At 37.1% G+C, this 18,784-nt stretch overlaps 1 pseudogene; it reads right to left on the reverse strand.

Moving 5' to 3' along the window:
* Positions 1-4,795: 4,795 nt before the first annotated feature.
* On the reverse strand, positions 4,796-18,047 carry LOC141349248 (scavenger receptor cysteine-rich domain-containing protein DMBT1-like; annotated as a pseudogene).
* Between the last annotated feature and the right edge of the window lie 737 nt (positions 18,048-18,784).

The raw sequence follows: 18,784 nt of genomic DNA on the forward strand, positions 1-18,784 counted from the left end.
AGCAAAATTTGATCACTTATATGATTTTAAGCTGTAAAATGATTTCATGACATGAGGCAGTGGGTGTGGTTATTGAGTCACACAGTCCCTCCCACTTTGTTTGGCTCCTCCCCCACATCATCATAATCTGTAAAACAAAAGCACATTCATATTCTTTTATTAATTGTATGAAGATTTTAAACTGAACAATTTAAATAGATAATATATAAAGATCAAATATATTATAATATACATCTTTAAATGAGATCTAGAGGTTAATAATCTACCTAACAGGTTTGTCACATCTTCACTGTCATTCTTCACATCATCATACTCCTCCTGAACTCTCTCTGATGAAGTCACATGACAAACAACTCATATTGTGATTTGTAATACATCATGTCTCATGTCATAGACACATTTCTCTTTCTGACACTAACTGATAACAGCTGATAAAGTCACAATGACTGGATTAATGCTATAATAGACATACATAATACGGATCACACTTTTTTTAAGAAAACATTTCTATACATTTGGTATACCATTTATGTAAAGCATACACACTTGCATCCCCTTTAAAAAAATTTGATAGGGAAAGGAAGTGGCCACATATCAATTGCTGATGGAGCTGTTGCTTCAAAAGATACAAGATCAGTGCAATTAAATCAAACCATAAATTGAAACTATTGGTCGGTTTAAATTTAGGTTTAAATGTACCATAATTCAAAAACTGTGATATTTGATGGATGTACAGTTGTTGCTTTGTTTATTAATATTTGTTGTAAATAAAACCAATAATTAAACAATTAAAAGCCGATATAATTACTTCATGTCAAATATCATAATGTTTTCCTGACCTTCCATTTGATGCTCATTATCAAACACATAAGACAAACACAAATATATCACAATATACTTTTTAATGCACCTTACGACATTGTCATGTTCCCTTATGGCTGTCTCAGATTAATGACACTTGATAAACCATGAGGAGTCTATTGGTTTAAATGCAGTTCAATAGTAACAGAAACATTACTGCAGTGATTACACTTCAACTCACCATTTATATCTTGAATGTTCTGTCTAATAATGATGACATCATCATAATTCTCTTGGACGTCCACTACACACATTAAAATATAAGACCATAAACATAACAAATAATAAAAAAATGCATTATTCTTAATAAGCATGAATGTAAACAGATTTAAAAAAGAGGTTTTTAAAAGACATGAAACAGCTATGTGTAGTTGTGTTTAAGTTCATAGAGGACATTATCAAGTACACAGATTTAGTTCTTTAATGCACTGTAATAAACTCATCGTCTTGGCAGAATTTGGCACCCACAGCACCTAATTTTCGCTTACTTGTTTTAATTCACTTCTTCAAGTGGACTACAATAGTAAAGTATAATAAGGTTATACTGGATGGGGGTTATTTCGGACAGTCCACGTGTGTCATCATATGTTTACAGTGGGGCAAAAAAGTATTTAGTCAGCCACCAATTGTGCAAGTTCTCCCACTAGAAAAAGGTGAGAGAGGCCTGTAATTTTTGTCAAAGGTACACTTCAACTATGAGAGACAAAATTAGGAAAAAAATCCATAAAATCACATTTATTTGCAACTTATGGTGGAAAATAAGTATTTGGTCAGTAACAAAAAAGCAAGATTTCTGGCTATCAAAGACCTGTAACTTCTTCTTTAAGAGCATCCTCTGTCCTCCACTTGTTACCTGTATTAATGGCACCTGTTTGATTTTGTTAAAAGACACCTGTCCACAACCTCAAACAGTCAGACTCCAAACTCAACTATGGCCAAGACCAAAGAGCTGTAAAAGGACACCAGAATCAAAATTGTAAACCTCCACCAGTCTGGGAAGACTGAATCTGCAATAGGTAAGCAGCTTGGTGTGAAGAATTCAACTGTGGGAGCAATTATTAGAAAATGGAAGACATACAAGACCACTGATAATCTCCCTCGATCTGAGGCTCCACACAAGATCTCACCCTGTGGGGTCAAACTGATCACAAGAATAGTGAGCAAAAATCCCAGAACCACACGGGGGGACCTAGTGAATGACCTGCAGAGAGCTGGGACCAAAGTAACAAAGGCTACCATCAGTAACACACTACGCCGCCAGGGACTTCAATACTGCAGTGCCAGACGTGTCCACCTGCTTAAGCCAGTACATGTCCGGACCTGTCTGAAGTTTGCTAGAGAGCATTTGGATGATCCAGAAGAAGAGTGGGAGAATGTCATATGGTCAGATAAAACCAAAATATAACTCTTTGGTAGAAACTCAACTTCTTGTGTTTGGAGGAGAAAGATGCTGAGTTGCATCCAAAGAACACCATACCTACTGTGAAGCATGGGGGTGGAAACCTCATGCTTCGGGGATATTTTTCTGCCAAGGGATCAGGACGACTGATCCGTGTAAAGGAAAGAATGAATGGGGCCATGTGTCGTGAGGTTTTGACTGAAAACCTCCTTTCATCAGCAAGAGCATTGAAGATGCTTTCAGCATGACAGTGATCCCAAACATACCACCCGGGCAACGAAGGAGTGGCTTCGTAAGAAGCATTTCAAGGTCCTGGAGTGGCCTAGCCATTCTCCAGATCTCAACCCCATAGAAAATCCTTGGAGGGAGTTTAAAATCCATGTTGCCCAGCGACAGCCCTAAAACATCACTGCTCTAGAGGAGATCTGCATGGAGGAATGGGCCAAATTACCAGCAACCACGTGTAAAAACCTTGTGGAGACTTACAGAAAACGTTTGATCTCTGCCATTGCCAACAAAGGGTATATAACAAAGTATTGACATAAACTTTTGTTATTGACCAAATACTTATTTTTCACCATGATTTGCAAATAAATTCTTAAAAAATCAGACAATGTGATTTTCTGGATTTTTTTTCTTATTTTGTCTCTCATAGTTGAAGTGTACCTTTGACAAAAATTACAGGCCTCTCTCATCTTTTTAAGTGGGAGAACTTGCACAATTGGTGGCTGACTAAATACTTTTTTGCCCCACTGGATTAACCTCCAGAAAATAATCTCACTCACAAACATCTGCAAAGATGCACCTGCAGCTCTTTTTTGAAGCAGGAAGCAGGAGGTTTAAGAGGACTAATAATAGACGAACATCAGCTGTCTGATAGACTCTAATCTACGATTCATCTAAATACACAAACATACACTAATGAGAGCTCAGGCTTTTATACTTCCATATATGATTTGTTTATTAACTTAAATCTACAGTAAATCAAATCAACCGCACGTGTCCAATTATTTGAGATATTAGGAGGACACTGACATATTTAAAGCTTTAAAAAAACATTATGAATGAAGTCTCACCTTTCTGAGTGGATGTGTTTCTGTGATCAATCTCTTCATAAACTGCTTCAGTCTGAGTCCTGTGTCTCCTCTTAGAGAGAGCTGTGAGTGTAGACACACAAACACAACACATGACTGATGATACACTGAACAAGACTGTAGTAAGATTGATGTTGATGTAGTTTAATATGTCAGATGTGTACTTGTATGTGATGTGTGGATCTCTGTACCTCTCCTCATCTCTCTGTTGTGTTGAATCAGTATCAGCAGCGGCACTAAGAGCAGTAAGAGCAAAACTCCCAGTACAATCACAACCACTGGAGGATTGAAGAGAGGAGGAGTTTGTGGAGGAGTCACTGATCTCCTGTTTGTCTGAGAAACTGAAGGAGAAGCTGATGTTGTTGTTGTTGCAGGAGTTGTAGACACTGAAAAGTCTGTAAAAAACAGATATTAAAGAAACTGCTGAAATGATAATGAATTAATCTCTCAGTGTTTTCCTCTCACCTGCACAGATGAGTCTAACTTGTTCTTTGTGTGAGCAGTCAGTGTGATTTTTCAGGACATGAGGGCAGTCCCACAGGTGAATCTCAGTCCCTCTGCACTCGACTCTGTTCATCCACACAACACCTTCACCAGCACCAAACGCTTCATTCCCATCAACACTCAATGCTGCTCCACAACCCAGCTGCCTGCAGACCACCTGAGCATCTCTGATGTCCCACAGATCATCACAGACTGAACCCCACACAGAGTTATGATAAACCTCCAGTCTCCCCGAACACAAACCCTTCCCTCCACTCAGTCTGAGAGGAAGATGATCTACATCACACACATCAAACAACATTTACAACAACACACTGAGATGGAAACTGAGATTCAAGAGATAAAATATATATTCATGATTAGTAATGAATGAGAAAAGTTTAGTAATAATCATTTGAACTTGTTTATTATCAGATATATATACTTGAACATTGTCTCTGGTATGGAGATGGTGAGGTAGAGCATGGCAGACAACTCTGAGGGGTCTTTTCCTCGGAAACTGAAACATTTAAAAACAACACTGAAGAGAACAATATAATAGTCAACATCTTTGTGCATTGGATCTAAATGATCATCTCACCCATTCATCTGGTTCATTTTTTTTTTAAATAGCAATCTACATCTGGTAATGAAAGTACTCTCTTACCTGAACAGGTAATTTTAACAACCTTATTTGGACCACAGTCCTTCTGTCTCCAGGGTGCAGATGGACACTGCCATATAGTGGAGTCATGTGGTCGACATATAAGTTTATCCAACCAATTATGAGGCCTCAGTGCATCTGAAGAACTGAGTTCACCGGCAGATCTTCCACAGTTCAGTTCTTGACAGACCAGACTCGCTGTGTCTCTGTTCATCTGATTGTTGCAAACATTACCCCAGGATCCATTGTAGAAAACCTCCACATTCCCTTCACAGCCTTCAGTTAACCTGAGCTCTTTAAACTCTAGATTGAAAAGGATCATTTAAATCAAGTCAAAGTCTGGTACTTTAAATTTGCCAATTAAATATATCACAATTAATGTATTTGATCAAAACATATTTAAATATATTTAACAACAACAACTTCTACAGGTTATTGTTTACCTGAGCACACGACTCCTACATCCTCCTTGTGTTTACAGTCATGATCTCCCCAGACCCGTGAAGAGCAGCTCCACAGTGACGTCTCATTCCCCTCACAGTTCACATCATCCAGCCATATGGGTCCAGAACCAGAACCAAACCAGGCTGGTACTGGCTGATTACTGAGAGCCACTCCACACTGCAGCTGTCTGCACACCACATGAGCATCTTTAATATCCCAGAAGTCATCACACACTGTACCCCATGAGCCTTTGTGAAAAACCTCCAGCCTTCCTGCACAATCTCCACCAGAACCCACCAACCTGATGGACCGCTGACCTGAGAGTTCTGATATACAGAGAGAAAACAATGTTGTCTATGAAAAGTATTGTCTACAATGATGAATATGGTTAGTTATCCTCACTTTGGCAGGTGATTGACAGCTGTTGTCTGGAGCTGGATTTGAGAGTTTGTGGAGAGCTGCAGTTCCTCAGATGATCTTCAGTCCCAGAGCACTGGAAGCCCATCACACACTCATAACTGTGTTCATCACTGGATGAAGAGGAGTTAGTGAAGTTCAGCACAGAGCCACAGCCCAGCTGTCTGCAGACCACAGAGGATTCAGTGAGACTCCAGGAGTCCAGCAGAACTCTCCTCCAAACCTGATGAATGTAAACTTCCACCTCACCCTCACACTCTCTCTCTCCAGACAACCTCACTCGACCATCATGAAGAGACAGAGAGGAATCTGGAGAAAGGATTTGACATTTTCAGATTGATTACGATCACACTACAGTAACTTCATGTTAAGTTCACTCACTAGAACAAATGACTCCAACATCTTGTTTATGAGAGGATTCAGCTCGACTCCATGAAGAGATTGAACATTCTGAGAGTTTTGTTTCATTCCCCTGACAATCAAACACATCAGCCCAGATTTCACCAGATCCCTCTCCAAACCAGTCCACTCCCACAACAGACACAGCAATCCCACAATTCAGCTCTCTACAGAGAACATTGGCAGCTCTCATATTCATGCACTCATCACACACTGAGCCCCATTTACTGAAATACTGACGCTCAACTCGACCAGAGCAGATATCAGAGCCGTTCATCAGTTTGAGCTCTGAGTAACCTGCACAGAGATTAGTTTAAAACACATATTCTCAGAAGACAGTATCTGCTTAACAAATAGGGTGGCCATTCGTGCCAGTTCCGCCGGACACGTCCCGAACATGTTTTCGGGTTCGTTCTCCGGAAGTCGCGTTGGTCGACCGCATACGTCATCAAGGTTTAATATTTCGGGTTTAGTTTCAGAAAAGCAACCGTTACATTTCAATGTAAGAATGAAACTACAATGATTGTATGTCTTAAAAGAAATAAATCTTAATTTTCTAATGTATTTTAACTGAAATCTGAGAATCTCGATGACGTATGCGGTCGGCCAACGCGACTTCCGGAGAACGAACCCGAAAACATGTTCGGGACGTGTCCGGCGGAACTGGCACAAATGGCCACCCTATTAACAAATATTAGGTATCTTTATTGGTTCCGTATTGATATTTACCAGAACATATGAGTCCCACATCATTGTCATGTGAACAGGTTACTTTACGTGAAGAATATGAACATGATCGAATGTGAGATTCATCTCCTCTACATTGAATCTCTTGTCTCCACACCTGCCCCTCTCCTTTACCAAAAGTATCTGCACCCAGCAGCTGTACAGGAACCCCACAGTTCATCTCTCTACACACAACCTCTGCATCCTGATCATCAAACACAGCATCACACATTGACATCCAGGTGTTCCCATTTACCATCTCGACTCTCCCAGAACAGCGAGAACCTCCAACCAGCCTGATTGCTTAAATTAAAAGAGGAATATTCATGTAGTTTGTTAGAATTTCAACAAGTTACTTCTTGTTATAATAGATAACACATTTTAAAATGATTCAAATGAACCCCTCAGAAAGAATATTATGTAAAAACTTCTAAAAGTGAAAAAGAATATGGAGAAAGGTTTTGTATTTAATCTATAATTTTAAATTTTATGTAAAGCATACATATAGATCTTACCCGAGCAGACGACTCCAGCATCATTAATATGTTTACCATCTTGTTTCCGCCATCTATCTGCTTTGCAGTGCCTCAGGCCAGACTCTTGTCCAGTGCACTGTACATTATTAATCCAGATTGGCCCTTTCCCTTCTCCAAAATAGGCATGTGTTGGTGCATCTACAGCCTCTCCACAGTCCAGCTCTCTACACACCACTGTAGCATCTCTCAGATCCCAACTATCATCACTCACTGTTCCCCATTCACCATTATGAAGAACCTCAACTCTACCAGAACAACGACTGCTACCACCAACTAATCTCAGTGTGTCTGAAAGACAGAGTACAGATGAATCAAAGAAATGTACAAAATAAAAATGCTTTTATTTATGTTGTAAAATTTAACACTAAGTTATCATTAACTAATGCAATAAAGTAACAAAATAAGTAAGGAATAATTGATGATAGGCCGTGGATTTAATCGAAAATTATTCACACCCAAGGTGTTAATGCGGCACAACCCGAAGCCGATACAATGCGGGTGTACATTATTTATAAAAAAAAACGAAGCGTATTGTTAAAAAAAGTAGCGCATTGTTACAACAAAACTCGATCGATTTTTGTGTTACACTTGTTTTTAGTTCATATACATGACTACCTTGTTATGTAACTGAAAACACATTTTGTCATTTATCTTTGCAAAAAATAATGAAATTACATCAAATGTTTTAAAAGCAACCCAACAATACAAACTTGAATTGTTGAGAATAATAAATTTTTTCAACAGTTTGAACACTAAAATTAAATCATATTAGAATTAAATACATTTTTAACATAATACAATTAACAGCGTCTGTGTGTAGGCTACAGTTTGCTAAACCGTGCGCACTGTTTATGAATTTGTGGGTACGGATTGCAAAAACTGAGGGTACAGTTTACAAATCTGAGAGCACGGATTGTTAACTCGTACATACGGTTTGTAAAAGTTAAGAAACGGTTTTTATAATCTGTGAGTATGGTTTATAAACTGAGGGGAGTTAATAAATTACAAATCCGTGATCACGGATTTGCGGGTCTTGTTTTCTTTTCTCCAAGAGGCGGGCTTCGTAAAAAGCGTTACTTTCACCCCGGTTCTACCTTACTAAAACAATTTAATGTATAGTGAACAAACATTTAACAATGACTGCAATGTAGCAGGTCATCAGTGTTTATTTACTGTATTTAGTTTCTTTGCATTTTAATAATTTTATTGATTATCTTCAGTGTTTTATTTCACTATCACACACTGGATTGTTGGCTATTATACCACAGGTCTTTAATGCTGCATTCTGATTGGCTGAGAAATGTTCTATGGGTGTTGATTATTTTTCTGTAAACCGCACACCTAACTTGTCAAATGTCTTAAAAATAGGCACCAGAGCAATGTTTGTGGTAACCGTGGTATAAGCGGAATAATTGACGACGGGCCATTGAATTATAAGAAAATAATGCACACCTGCGGTGTAACGGCTCAGCTTCGCGTTGTGCCGCATTACCAACTTTGGTGTGCATTATTTTCTTATAATTCAATGGCCCGTCGTCAATTATTCCTTACTAAATCTGTAATTTCATTTAAACCTGGTGTATACGGAACTGTAATGCAGTTAATAGACCTGGAGCTACTTCATACTATAGGTGTGCCTTATAGATGTAAAATTGTTCGTTTGTGAAACCCATTGCATTAACTAACGCAAATACATTAAACCATTTATTAACAATTTACCATGTAAAAGTAATTATGTTCACCTACCGGCACATACAATGCCAACATCATTTTCATGGGAGCAGTTGATTGAAGGTGATGTTGGACAAAGATCAAACTGATATTCATCTCCTTTACATTGAATCTCTTGTGTCCACACCTGCCCCTCTCCTTTACCAAAAGTATCTGCACCCAGCAGCTGTACAGGAGGTCCACATCCCATCTCTCTACACACAACCTCTGCATCCTGATCATCAAACACAGCATCACACACTGACATCCAGGTGTTTCCTCGAGGTATCTCTAATCTCCCAGAACAGCGAGAACCTCCAACCAGTTTAAGTCCTAAAATTACAGGATAATATTGTAAAATTTAATATTGTAAAACATGATAATTACATACTGTAGTGTACATACAGAATGCTCTGAGTTATTTTCAACTCATAATGGGTAAATATTAGACAGAACACGTGCTGAGTTAAAAATGACCCAATGCTGGGTTGTTGTTATGTAACTATGCATAACCCAGCAGCTGGGTTAAAGTAAAGTGTTCTGTCCAATATTTACCCAACATGGCTTAAAATGAACCTAGTTGTGCAAGTCTTGTCAGTAATTATTTGTTATCACAATTCATTTTAATTAACAATCAATACTAAAATGTGTTAAGTCATATTAATAAAAACATACCTCTGCAGATAACTCCAATATCTTCATTGTGATTACAATTAGGATCATAAATTCGCATTCTGCTGCATGTCAGTACTGTGGATTCTGATCCACTACAGTCAATGTAAACCTTCCAAATGTTTCCTGATCCCGGTCCAAAGTGAGCATAATGTATTGTGTCTGGATTACTGTCACAGCCCAACTGAATACAAAACACTGATGCGGCTGTTTTATCCCAATAATCAGCACACATGGTTGCCCATTCTCCTTTAGAATAAATCTCCACCCTACCAGCACAAGAATTACTGCCACCCACCAGCCTTACTCTGTCTGTACACAAAATATTAAAGAACGTAAATAATGACAGAAGATAGACAGATAATAACAGATAAAACTGACCACTGAATCAGACAAAACACTTATATTAATGCAAATATTAAAATAAAGTGAAATCATAAATTATGTACTAATATATAACATGAACATATAGGCATCTTGATTGTATACAAACTTACCAGCTGTGGAGAGTGTAACTATAGAGGAGAGAAGAATGAATGTTAGACAGCTCTTCATCTTCTTCAGCTCTTCAACTCAAGACTGAAAGTTCCTCACAGCTGCTTGTAGAGATGTAGAGATGCTACACAACCACCAAACCAATCAAAGACTCTTTTACCTTATTAGAGAGAAGAGTGGAAATCAACAAAGAGCTTCAGCGACAAATCACAGGACACTTTTTTCATTCTTACCATATTTATTAAAGTACGTCAGCACTGAGAAACAATTAAGTTGACTTTTCTCAACTATATTTTATAGGTTTTAACAACTGACCTGTAGTTATAACAACTCATCTAGTCACAATAAATAATAGTAATAGTAGTGTAGATGTTTTATAAGAGAAGTCAAACTCTTGCGTAGGATTACTAGAATCAGCTTTTAGTACCAACCACTCTTTTCTGTAAATAAAATTAATTTTCATGCCCCAAGTTTCCTTTTATTCACATTCTACACATTTTCTCGGTTTCAAGAGTAAAAAACTATTTCATAGACCAACACATAATTCATCTGGAAGATGGCTATAATACACTAATTATGAGAAAATTGTATATAAGTTATTAGCACTATTTTTTTTTATTTTTTATGATAAAAATAATGCTTTAATAGAAAGTTTGATATAACATAAATCAAAGGGTAACACTTTAGAATAAGGTTGTTTTTGTCAACATAAATGCATTAGCAATAACTAACAATAAATAATACTTAATTAAATAAACAATGATTTTATGCACAATGGACTAACATTAATAACATTAACAAAGATTATTAAATGTTGAAAATCTATATTGCTCATTGTTAGTTCATGTTAGCTAATGCATTTACTATGGTAACAATTACAATTTTATTGTAAAGTGTTTCTGATATCTGTGATTAAACATACAAATATGCGTGAATCATTTTAGGTTTAACTTACCTTGAATTATGGCACAATGGTAGTTCATGTTATCTTACAAATGTTAACAAATACAACCTTATTGTAAATTGTTACCGATAACAAACCGAAAAGAATATCATGTTAATTTTATTTATTTTATAATAATAAAATGAATAATAATAATAATTTACAATTTGTCTTAAATCATGATATTATAACAAAGAATTGTACATATTTAGTTAAAGAATAGCACTTTATTCACATTATTTATGAGTATTTTATCACAATCTTGATAATAAAAGTCAGAGTAAATCGTGTAAATTTATTGATTTAATTCTATGATAAAATAATTATACAACACACATTAAGATTTATTAAAACGCAGATCTCTTTCAAACTCCCAGCATTGCACATTATTTTTATGATTTTATCTATTGTAAAAAATTACATAAATAGTGAATGATATGATTCATTTGGTAGTTTAGTACAAAAGAGCATTATTATTACTAAATAAGCCAAAAACCAAATCTGTCACAGAATCAAGTTTTAAAAAATTATATTACAAGACCAGAACTGAATAAAAATTTCTGCTGTACTGTATGAATATAAGCCTCAAATAAGCCAAAGTGAAAACTTAAACTTCTCTGAGATCCCATAACTATAATCATTACCGCCGCATCTGTATTAGCCTATTGAGAACAAAACCATACAAACTTTTGCTTTTGTTACTAGACATCTGTTGTTTTCTAAAAGCTGACTTTTAATTTACTTTCAAGAAAGAGTTTTAGTAATTCTGCAAAATTGTTTGGATTTATACTGACATGTAGCTTTGACACATGAGATTAAGCTAAAGTACATTAGCTACACAGGTTCAGGCTATAATATATAATTGCATATTTGTATAATTGTAATTTGTGTTGCTATTAAAATACAATTATAAATGATAACAAAATAATTTTAATAAAGTTTTATTGTTTTTTTAACTAAAGGGGGCACCATACCTGTCAAGTTTTGGATTTGAAAATAAGGGAAATTTTCCGGCGCCCACCGCGAACAGTCCCACCACCAACCCAAACAAGCTCCAGTATTCCTTACATTTTAAGACTGGCGAGGGCCGGATAATATTTTTTAAACCTTAGTGCTGATAATTGTGTTAAAATTAACTAAACAAACTAATTAATTAGCAAGAAAACTAGTGAAACACACAGCTCTGGGAAAACTACATTTCATAAGTCACACTCATACTGTACATACTATACACACAAATTTGCATCTGTACAAAACCCAATGGCCTTAGGTTGAAAAACCTTATTTTAACTTATTTTGCATTATACCTTAATGCCAAAATTATTTATAAACCATTCACTTTTCTTTGTAATGAGAACAGTCATTTACTGTAGAAAATTAAAATGCTAGATGGGGCAGTGTCCCAAACCAAAAAGGGCACTACAGGGGGTGGTACTAGTATGGTTTTAATAAAGTAGTATTATAAATAAATGATGTGTTACTATATTACTAGCATCAACTTAGACAAGTGATTACAAGTGATTATAATGGGAAAATATAATAACAAGAATTAAAGTGTGACCATAGATATTCAATATGATTTACCTGCTGGCTTGATGGAGCTTTGAATCAATGTTTGCAATGTTGAACTGCCTTTACCAGCCTCCCTTTCCGTTCTCTGTCTTTATTTTGTGAAGGCATTTGTGTTTTTTGTATTTTTTGTCTACAAAGTGTGCCAACAACAGCAAATTTAGTGTTTATGTTAACTTAGATCTGACCGGGAACATTTAATTCATTAGAAAAGCATTGTAACGACAATAATGTGGATATTTTGTTGCTGTTTGCTTGCTAACTTGTTAGCACTTTTAGAACACCGACAGCAAATCATTAACCGAAGAAATACATAAACAAACTTCCAAATTACTAATTCTGCGGTTTAACAACTGATATAATGTAATAAATCTACCTGTTAATGCAACAAACTTCAGACAGAAACTGTCGTCTTCGCTCTCCAGGCAGAGAGTGCACACACAGAGATGCTGCGGAGCGGGTGGGAAAACACGAAGTGGATTAGCGGAATCAGTGGACCTTTAGCGATCTGGGATTGGGAATGTTTTTTATAACTCCGACCGGGCATTATTATTTTTGTAATAACGCAGGTTAAAATACGGTAGATTAACGGGAAAATACTAATACGGGAGGACGGCGGGAAAGAAGGGTAAAATACGGGACTTTCCCGGCCAAAACGGGATACTTGACAGGTATGGGGGGCACCACAGTAAAAGTCTGCTTAGGGCACCCATTTGGCCAGCAGCAGCTCTAACTGTAATGATTTAATGAACAGAATCATTGGTTGTGCTTATTGAATTAAACCTCCGTCTTTGGTTGACTCCTCCTTTCTGTTATTAAAACAAAATTGTAAATTGTGTTAATTAAATATTTAAAAAAGAGTTCATTTAAATCCACAATATTACAGTATCTTAAAACAATGCCGACACATACAGTACATAGCATTTGAAAAAAAAAACATTATGAACAAAGATGTTATGAAAAATACATTTATAGATGCTTGTTTTTGTTTGTTTTTTATAATGTAGCTTATTTCTTGATTAGGTTTTATATTATTGTATCAGTTTGTAAGAGTAAGTGTTTTGTTAGTTTGTAATAAATAATTTTGCATAAAATGCAAATAAAATATATATAAATATAATATAATGCATTTTAACCAGAATAAAGAAAGTTACAACAACCTACCCAACAAATTTCTCACATCTGCACTTATATTTTTCATATCATCATACTCCTCATGAATGTCCTCTAATAATACACCCAAAAAAATCTTATTTATCAGATCCCTCTTTCATTAATTACATTGTAATAATTTCTAATAAAAAGGTATAATAAAAGCTCACCTGTTACAGCTCGAGAACCCTGTCCAATATTGATGACATCATCATAATCATCTAACATGTCCTCTACAACAATAAAGATAAAAATATAATGTTAAATCAAAAACTGTTTTTAAATAAATAAAAACACCTAATTGAGTTCTGTGCTGATTGTTAATGCTCAGACTGCCATTGTTCTTGTATTGAGCTATGATCATGTTTCCTGTCACTTAACTCTCAAATAAAAGTAAAAATAAATTTATTTTTATAAAAACATTATATAGAAACAAAAATACAAGTCACACTATTTTCATCTGGCAAACACACACCTGTATCCTGACATGAACTCATCTCTCACCGGATTCAAGACAAACAGACAGGAAGAAGCGCACACACACCTGCATATAAACTTACAAGCATATGAACCCCCCTCCCCATTAACCTCCAAAAATAATCACACACACACACACACACACACACAAACACAAACACACACACACACATCTGCAGCTCTGTGGAGGAATTGTGTAGTTTGAAGCCGGAGGTTTAACAGGACTAATAATAGACAAACATCAGCTCAACTCACAAACATCAGACTGACTTTAATATTTCTACATTTGATTTGATTGAATAAGACAGAAGTCTCACCTCTCTGAGTGAAGTGTTTGTGTGTGTTTGTGTGTCTGTGATCAATCTCTTCATAAACTGCTTCAGTCTGAGTCCTGTGTCTCCTCTTAGAGAGAGCTGTGAGTGTAGACACACAAACACAACACATGACTGATGATACACTGAACAAGAGTGTAGTAAGATTGATGTTGATGTAGTTCAATATGTCAGATGTGTACTTGTATGTGATGTGTGGATCTCTGTACCTCTCCTCATCTCTCTGTTGTGTTGAATCAGTATCAGCAGCGGCACTAAGAGCAGTAAGAGCAAAACTCCCAGTACAATCACAACCACTGGAGGATTGAAGAGAGGAGGAGTTTGTGGAGGAGTCACTGATCTCCTGTTTGTCTGAGAAACTGAAGGAGAAGCTGCTGATGTTGTTGTTGTTGCAGGAGTTGTAGACACTGACAAGTCTGTAAAATAAGAAAAACACACATTTTAAAGTAATTTTCTAAAATTGGAATACATTTATCTCATTTTCTTCCTCTCACCTGCACAGATGAGTCTAACTTGTTCTTTGTGTGAGCAGTCAGTGTGTTTTTTCAGGACATGAGGACAGTCCCACAGGTGAATCTCAGTCCCTCTGCACTCGACTCTGTTCATCCACACAACACCTTCACCAGCACCAAACGCTTCATTCCCATCAACACTCAATGCTGCTCCACAACCCAGCTGCCTGCAGACCACCTGAGCATCTCTGATGTCCCACAGATCATCACAGACTGAACCCCACACAGAGTTATGATAAACCTCCAGTCTCCCCGAACACAAACCCTTCCCTCCACTCAGTCTGAGAGGAAGATGATCTACATCACACACATCAAACAACATTTACAACAACACACTCAAACACAAAATGTGATATAAATGTCAAAATACGAAGAGATTTTGTTATGCAAAGAGATACATGTTTGTTGTCATACAGTATAAACGTACTTGAGCATTGTTTCTGGTAAGGAGATGCTGAGGTAGAACATGACAGATGACTCCGAGGAATGTCACGAACCTTTTCTTCTAAAATAATAGCATGACAAAATTTTAATCACAAAATCTATCAGTGTTATTTCATTTTAGTCACAGACAATTTAGATTTACATTTTTTTTAACATATCACAAAGGAAAATATTTAGGAACCATGATCACAAGTTATTTCATCTTTATTAAAATCCCATCTTACCAGAGCAGATGATACGAGCCACTTCATTTTGACTACAGTCATTTTTTCCCCAGGCTGAAGTTGGGCACTGCCACAGATTTGAGTCATGTGGTCGACATTTAACATTATCCAACCAGTTATGAGCTGATGGCACTCTTGGTGTTGAATAATACAGACTGCCAGATCTTCCACAGTTCAGCTCTTGACAGATCAGACTCGTTGTGTCTTGGTCCATTTGGTTCCAGCAAACATTACCCCAGGATCCATTGTAGAAAACCTCCACATTCCCTTCACAGCCTTCAGTTAACCTGAACTCTTTAAACTCTAGATTGAAAACACAACTTACATCAACCACAGTCTGGTACTTTAAATTTAACATCAAATTACCAACTGCAGGTTTGTGTTTACCTGAACACACAACTCCTACATCCTCTTTATGGTTACAGTCATGATCTCTCCAGACCCATGAAGAGCAGCTCCACAGTGACGTCTCATTCCCCTCACAGTTCACATCATCCAGCCATATGGGTCCAGAACCAGGACCAAACCAGGCTGGTACTGGCTGATTACTGAGAGCCACTCCACACTGCAGCTGTCTGCACACCACATGAGCATCTTTAATATCCCAGAAGTCATCACACACTGTACCCCATGAGCCTTTGTGAAAAACCTCCAGCCTTCCTGCACAATCTCCACCAGAACCCACCAACCTGATGGACCGCTGACCTGTGAGTTCTGATATACAAGGAGAAAACAATGCTTGTACAAATACAGTATTGACTACTGACAAATGATAAATATGGTCAGTTATGCTCACCAAGGCAGGTGATTGACAGCTGTTGTCTGGAGCTGCAGTTGAGGGTTTGTGGAGAGCTGCAGTTCCTCAGATGATCTTCAGTCCCAGAGCACTGGAAGCCCATCACACACTCATAACTGTGTTCATTACTGGATGAAGAGGAGTTAGTGAAGTTCAGCACAGAGCCACAGCCCAGCTGTCTGCAGACCACAGAGGATTCAGTGAGACTCCAGGAGTCCAGCAGAACTCTCCTCCAAACCTGATGAATGTAAACTTCCACCTCACCCTCACACTCTCTCTCTCCAGACAACCTCACTCGACCATCATGAAGAGACAGAGAGGAATCTGGAGAAAGATTTGACATTTTCAGATTGATTACGATCACACTACAGTAACTTCATGTTAAGTTCACTCACTAGAACAAATGACTCCAACATCTTGTTTATGAGAGGATTCAGCTCGACTCCATGAAGAGATTGAACATTCTGAGAGTTTTGTTTCATTCCCCTGACAATCAAACACATCAGCCCAGATTTCACCAGATCCCTCTCCAAACCAGTCCACTCCCACAACAGACACAGCAATCCCACAATTCAGCTCTCTACAGAGAACATTGGCAGCTCTCATATTCATGCACTCATCACACACTGAGCCCCATTTACTGAAATACTGACGCTCAACTCGACCAGAGCAGATATCAGGACCATTCATCAGTCTGAGCTCAGAGAAACCTGGAAGGAGAACAAAGATTTTAGTAAAGCAGTATGAAACACAATAATTGATTATCAGCTGGCATGTTACTGCTTTCCTTAAATATTTTTAATATTACCAGAACATATCAGTCCAAAATCATTCTCATGTGTGCAGTTGTCTTTGAGAGTAGGTGATAATGGACAGAGAGATAAACGAGACTCTTCACCGGTACATTGAATCTCTTGTGTCCACACCTGCCCCTCTGCTTTACCAAAAGTATCTGCACCCAGCAGCTGTACAGGAACCCCACATTTCAGCTCTCTACACACAACCTCTGCATCCTGATCATCAAACACAGCATCACACACTGTGCCCCATGTCTCCACATGAAGCACCTCGACTCTTCCAGAACACTGATGAGGTCCATTCACAAGTCTTGGAGCTTTGTGACCTGTGAATTCAAATAAAAAATGATTTGAAACACAAATAATTATGTAAATGTTTTCTAATACATAAAAGTACATTTATAATAATACATTTATCAGATTATAAAAAATAAATGGTAAGATTTATACTTGTTTTTCTTCATTCCATTTAAAAAATAATAATTTAACACAAAACTACAAAAATATATGCATCAAACTGTTCAAACTATTAGCTTTGTATTTCATGTAAGAGTATGATTCAAAGAGATTTTTTGAGATATAATAACAGACAATATTAAGAGAAGTTCACCTGAGCAGATGACTCCTGCATCTTCGTCATGACCACAGTTCTGAACACCCCATCCACTTGATCCACAGTTCTTCAGTGATGACTCTGACCCATTACAGTTCACACCATCCATCCAGATTGGTCCTGATCCTTCTCCAAAGCGAGCAGCACCCAGAGCCTGTACAGCCTCTCCACAGTTCACCTCTCTACACACCACTGCAGCATCTGTCACATCCCAACCATAACTACACACTGTTCCCCATTGACCATCATGAAGAACCTCAACTCTACCAGAACAACGACTGCCACCATTCACCAACCTCACATTCAAATCTGAGACAAATCCAGAAAACTTCACTTTTTAAAAGAAACATGTATTAAATGTATTAAAAATAAATAACAGCATGAATTATTTAAAATGTCAAATTGGTTTAAAAAACCAAGTGTGTACTTACCTGCAGTAATGGTCATTACTACAGAGGAGAGTAAAATGAGTGTGAGACAGATCTCCATAATCCTCTACTGTACACACAGACTGATAGAGAATAATGAGAAGTCAATGTAAAGAGAGAGAGAGAGAGAGAGAGAGAGAGAGAGAGAGACCAATCACGCTCTCTGTTACCTTATTAGAAATAAGAAAGGAAATCATCAAACAACTTGAGTGACAAATCAGAAGAGATATTTTTGATTTTCTCCATATATATCAGCAGAACGTCAGCGCTGATGAACGACGCTCCTCCCTCCATGTTCAGAGGAGACAAACACCTGCAAGAGTCAAGATAAATTTACATCAAATAAATGAAACACTTCAATATCTATTCAGCATCAAATCCTGTTGTGTGCAGATGTACAGGAAACTTTATGATCACTTCAAACACACTCATACACTTTAATATAAACACACAAACAGATATGCTTTCATGAAATTAATTAAACATTTATAAGTAAATATTCTGTGATGATTTATTTTCAACATCAAGTTTGGTCAGTACAAAAAGTCAGTACATAAATTTAAAAACGAACAAATATAGCACAAAATAATCATCAGT

Source organism: Misgurnus anguillicaudatus, chromosome 1 (assembly GCF_027580225.2).
Source record: "Misgurnus anguillicaudatus chromosome 1, ASM2758022v2, whole genome shotgun sequence".
NCBI classification, from domain to species: Eukaryota; Metazoa; Chordata; class Actinopteri; order Cypriniformes; family Cobitidae; genus Misgurnus; species Misgurnus anguillicaudatus.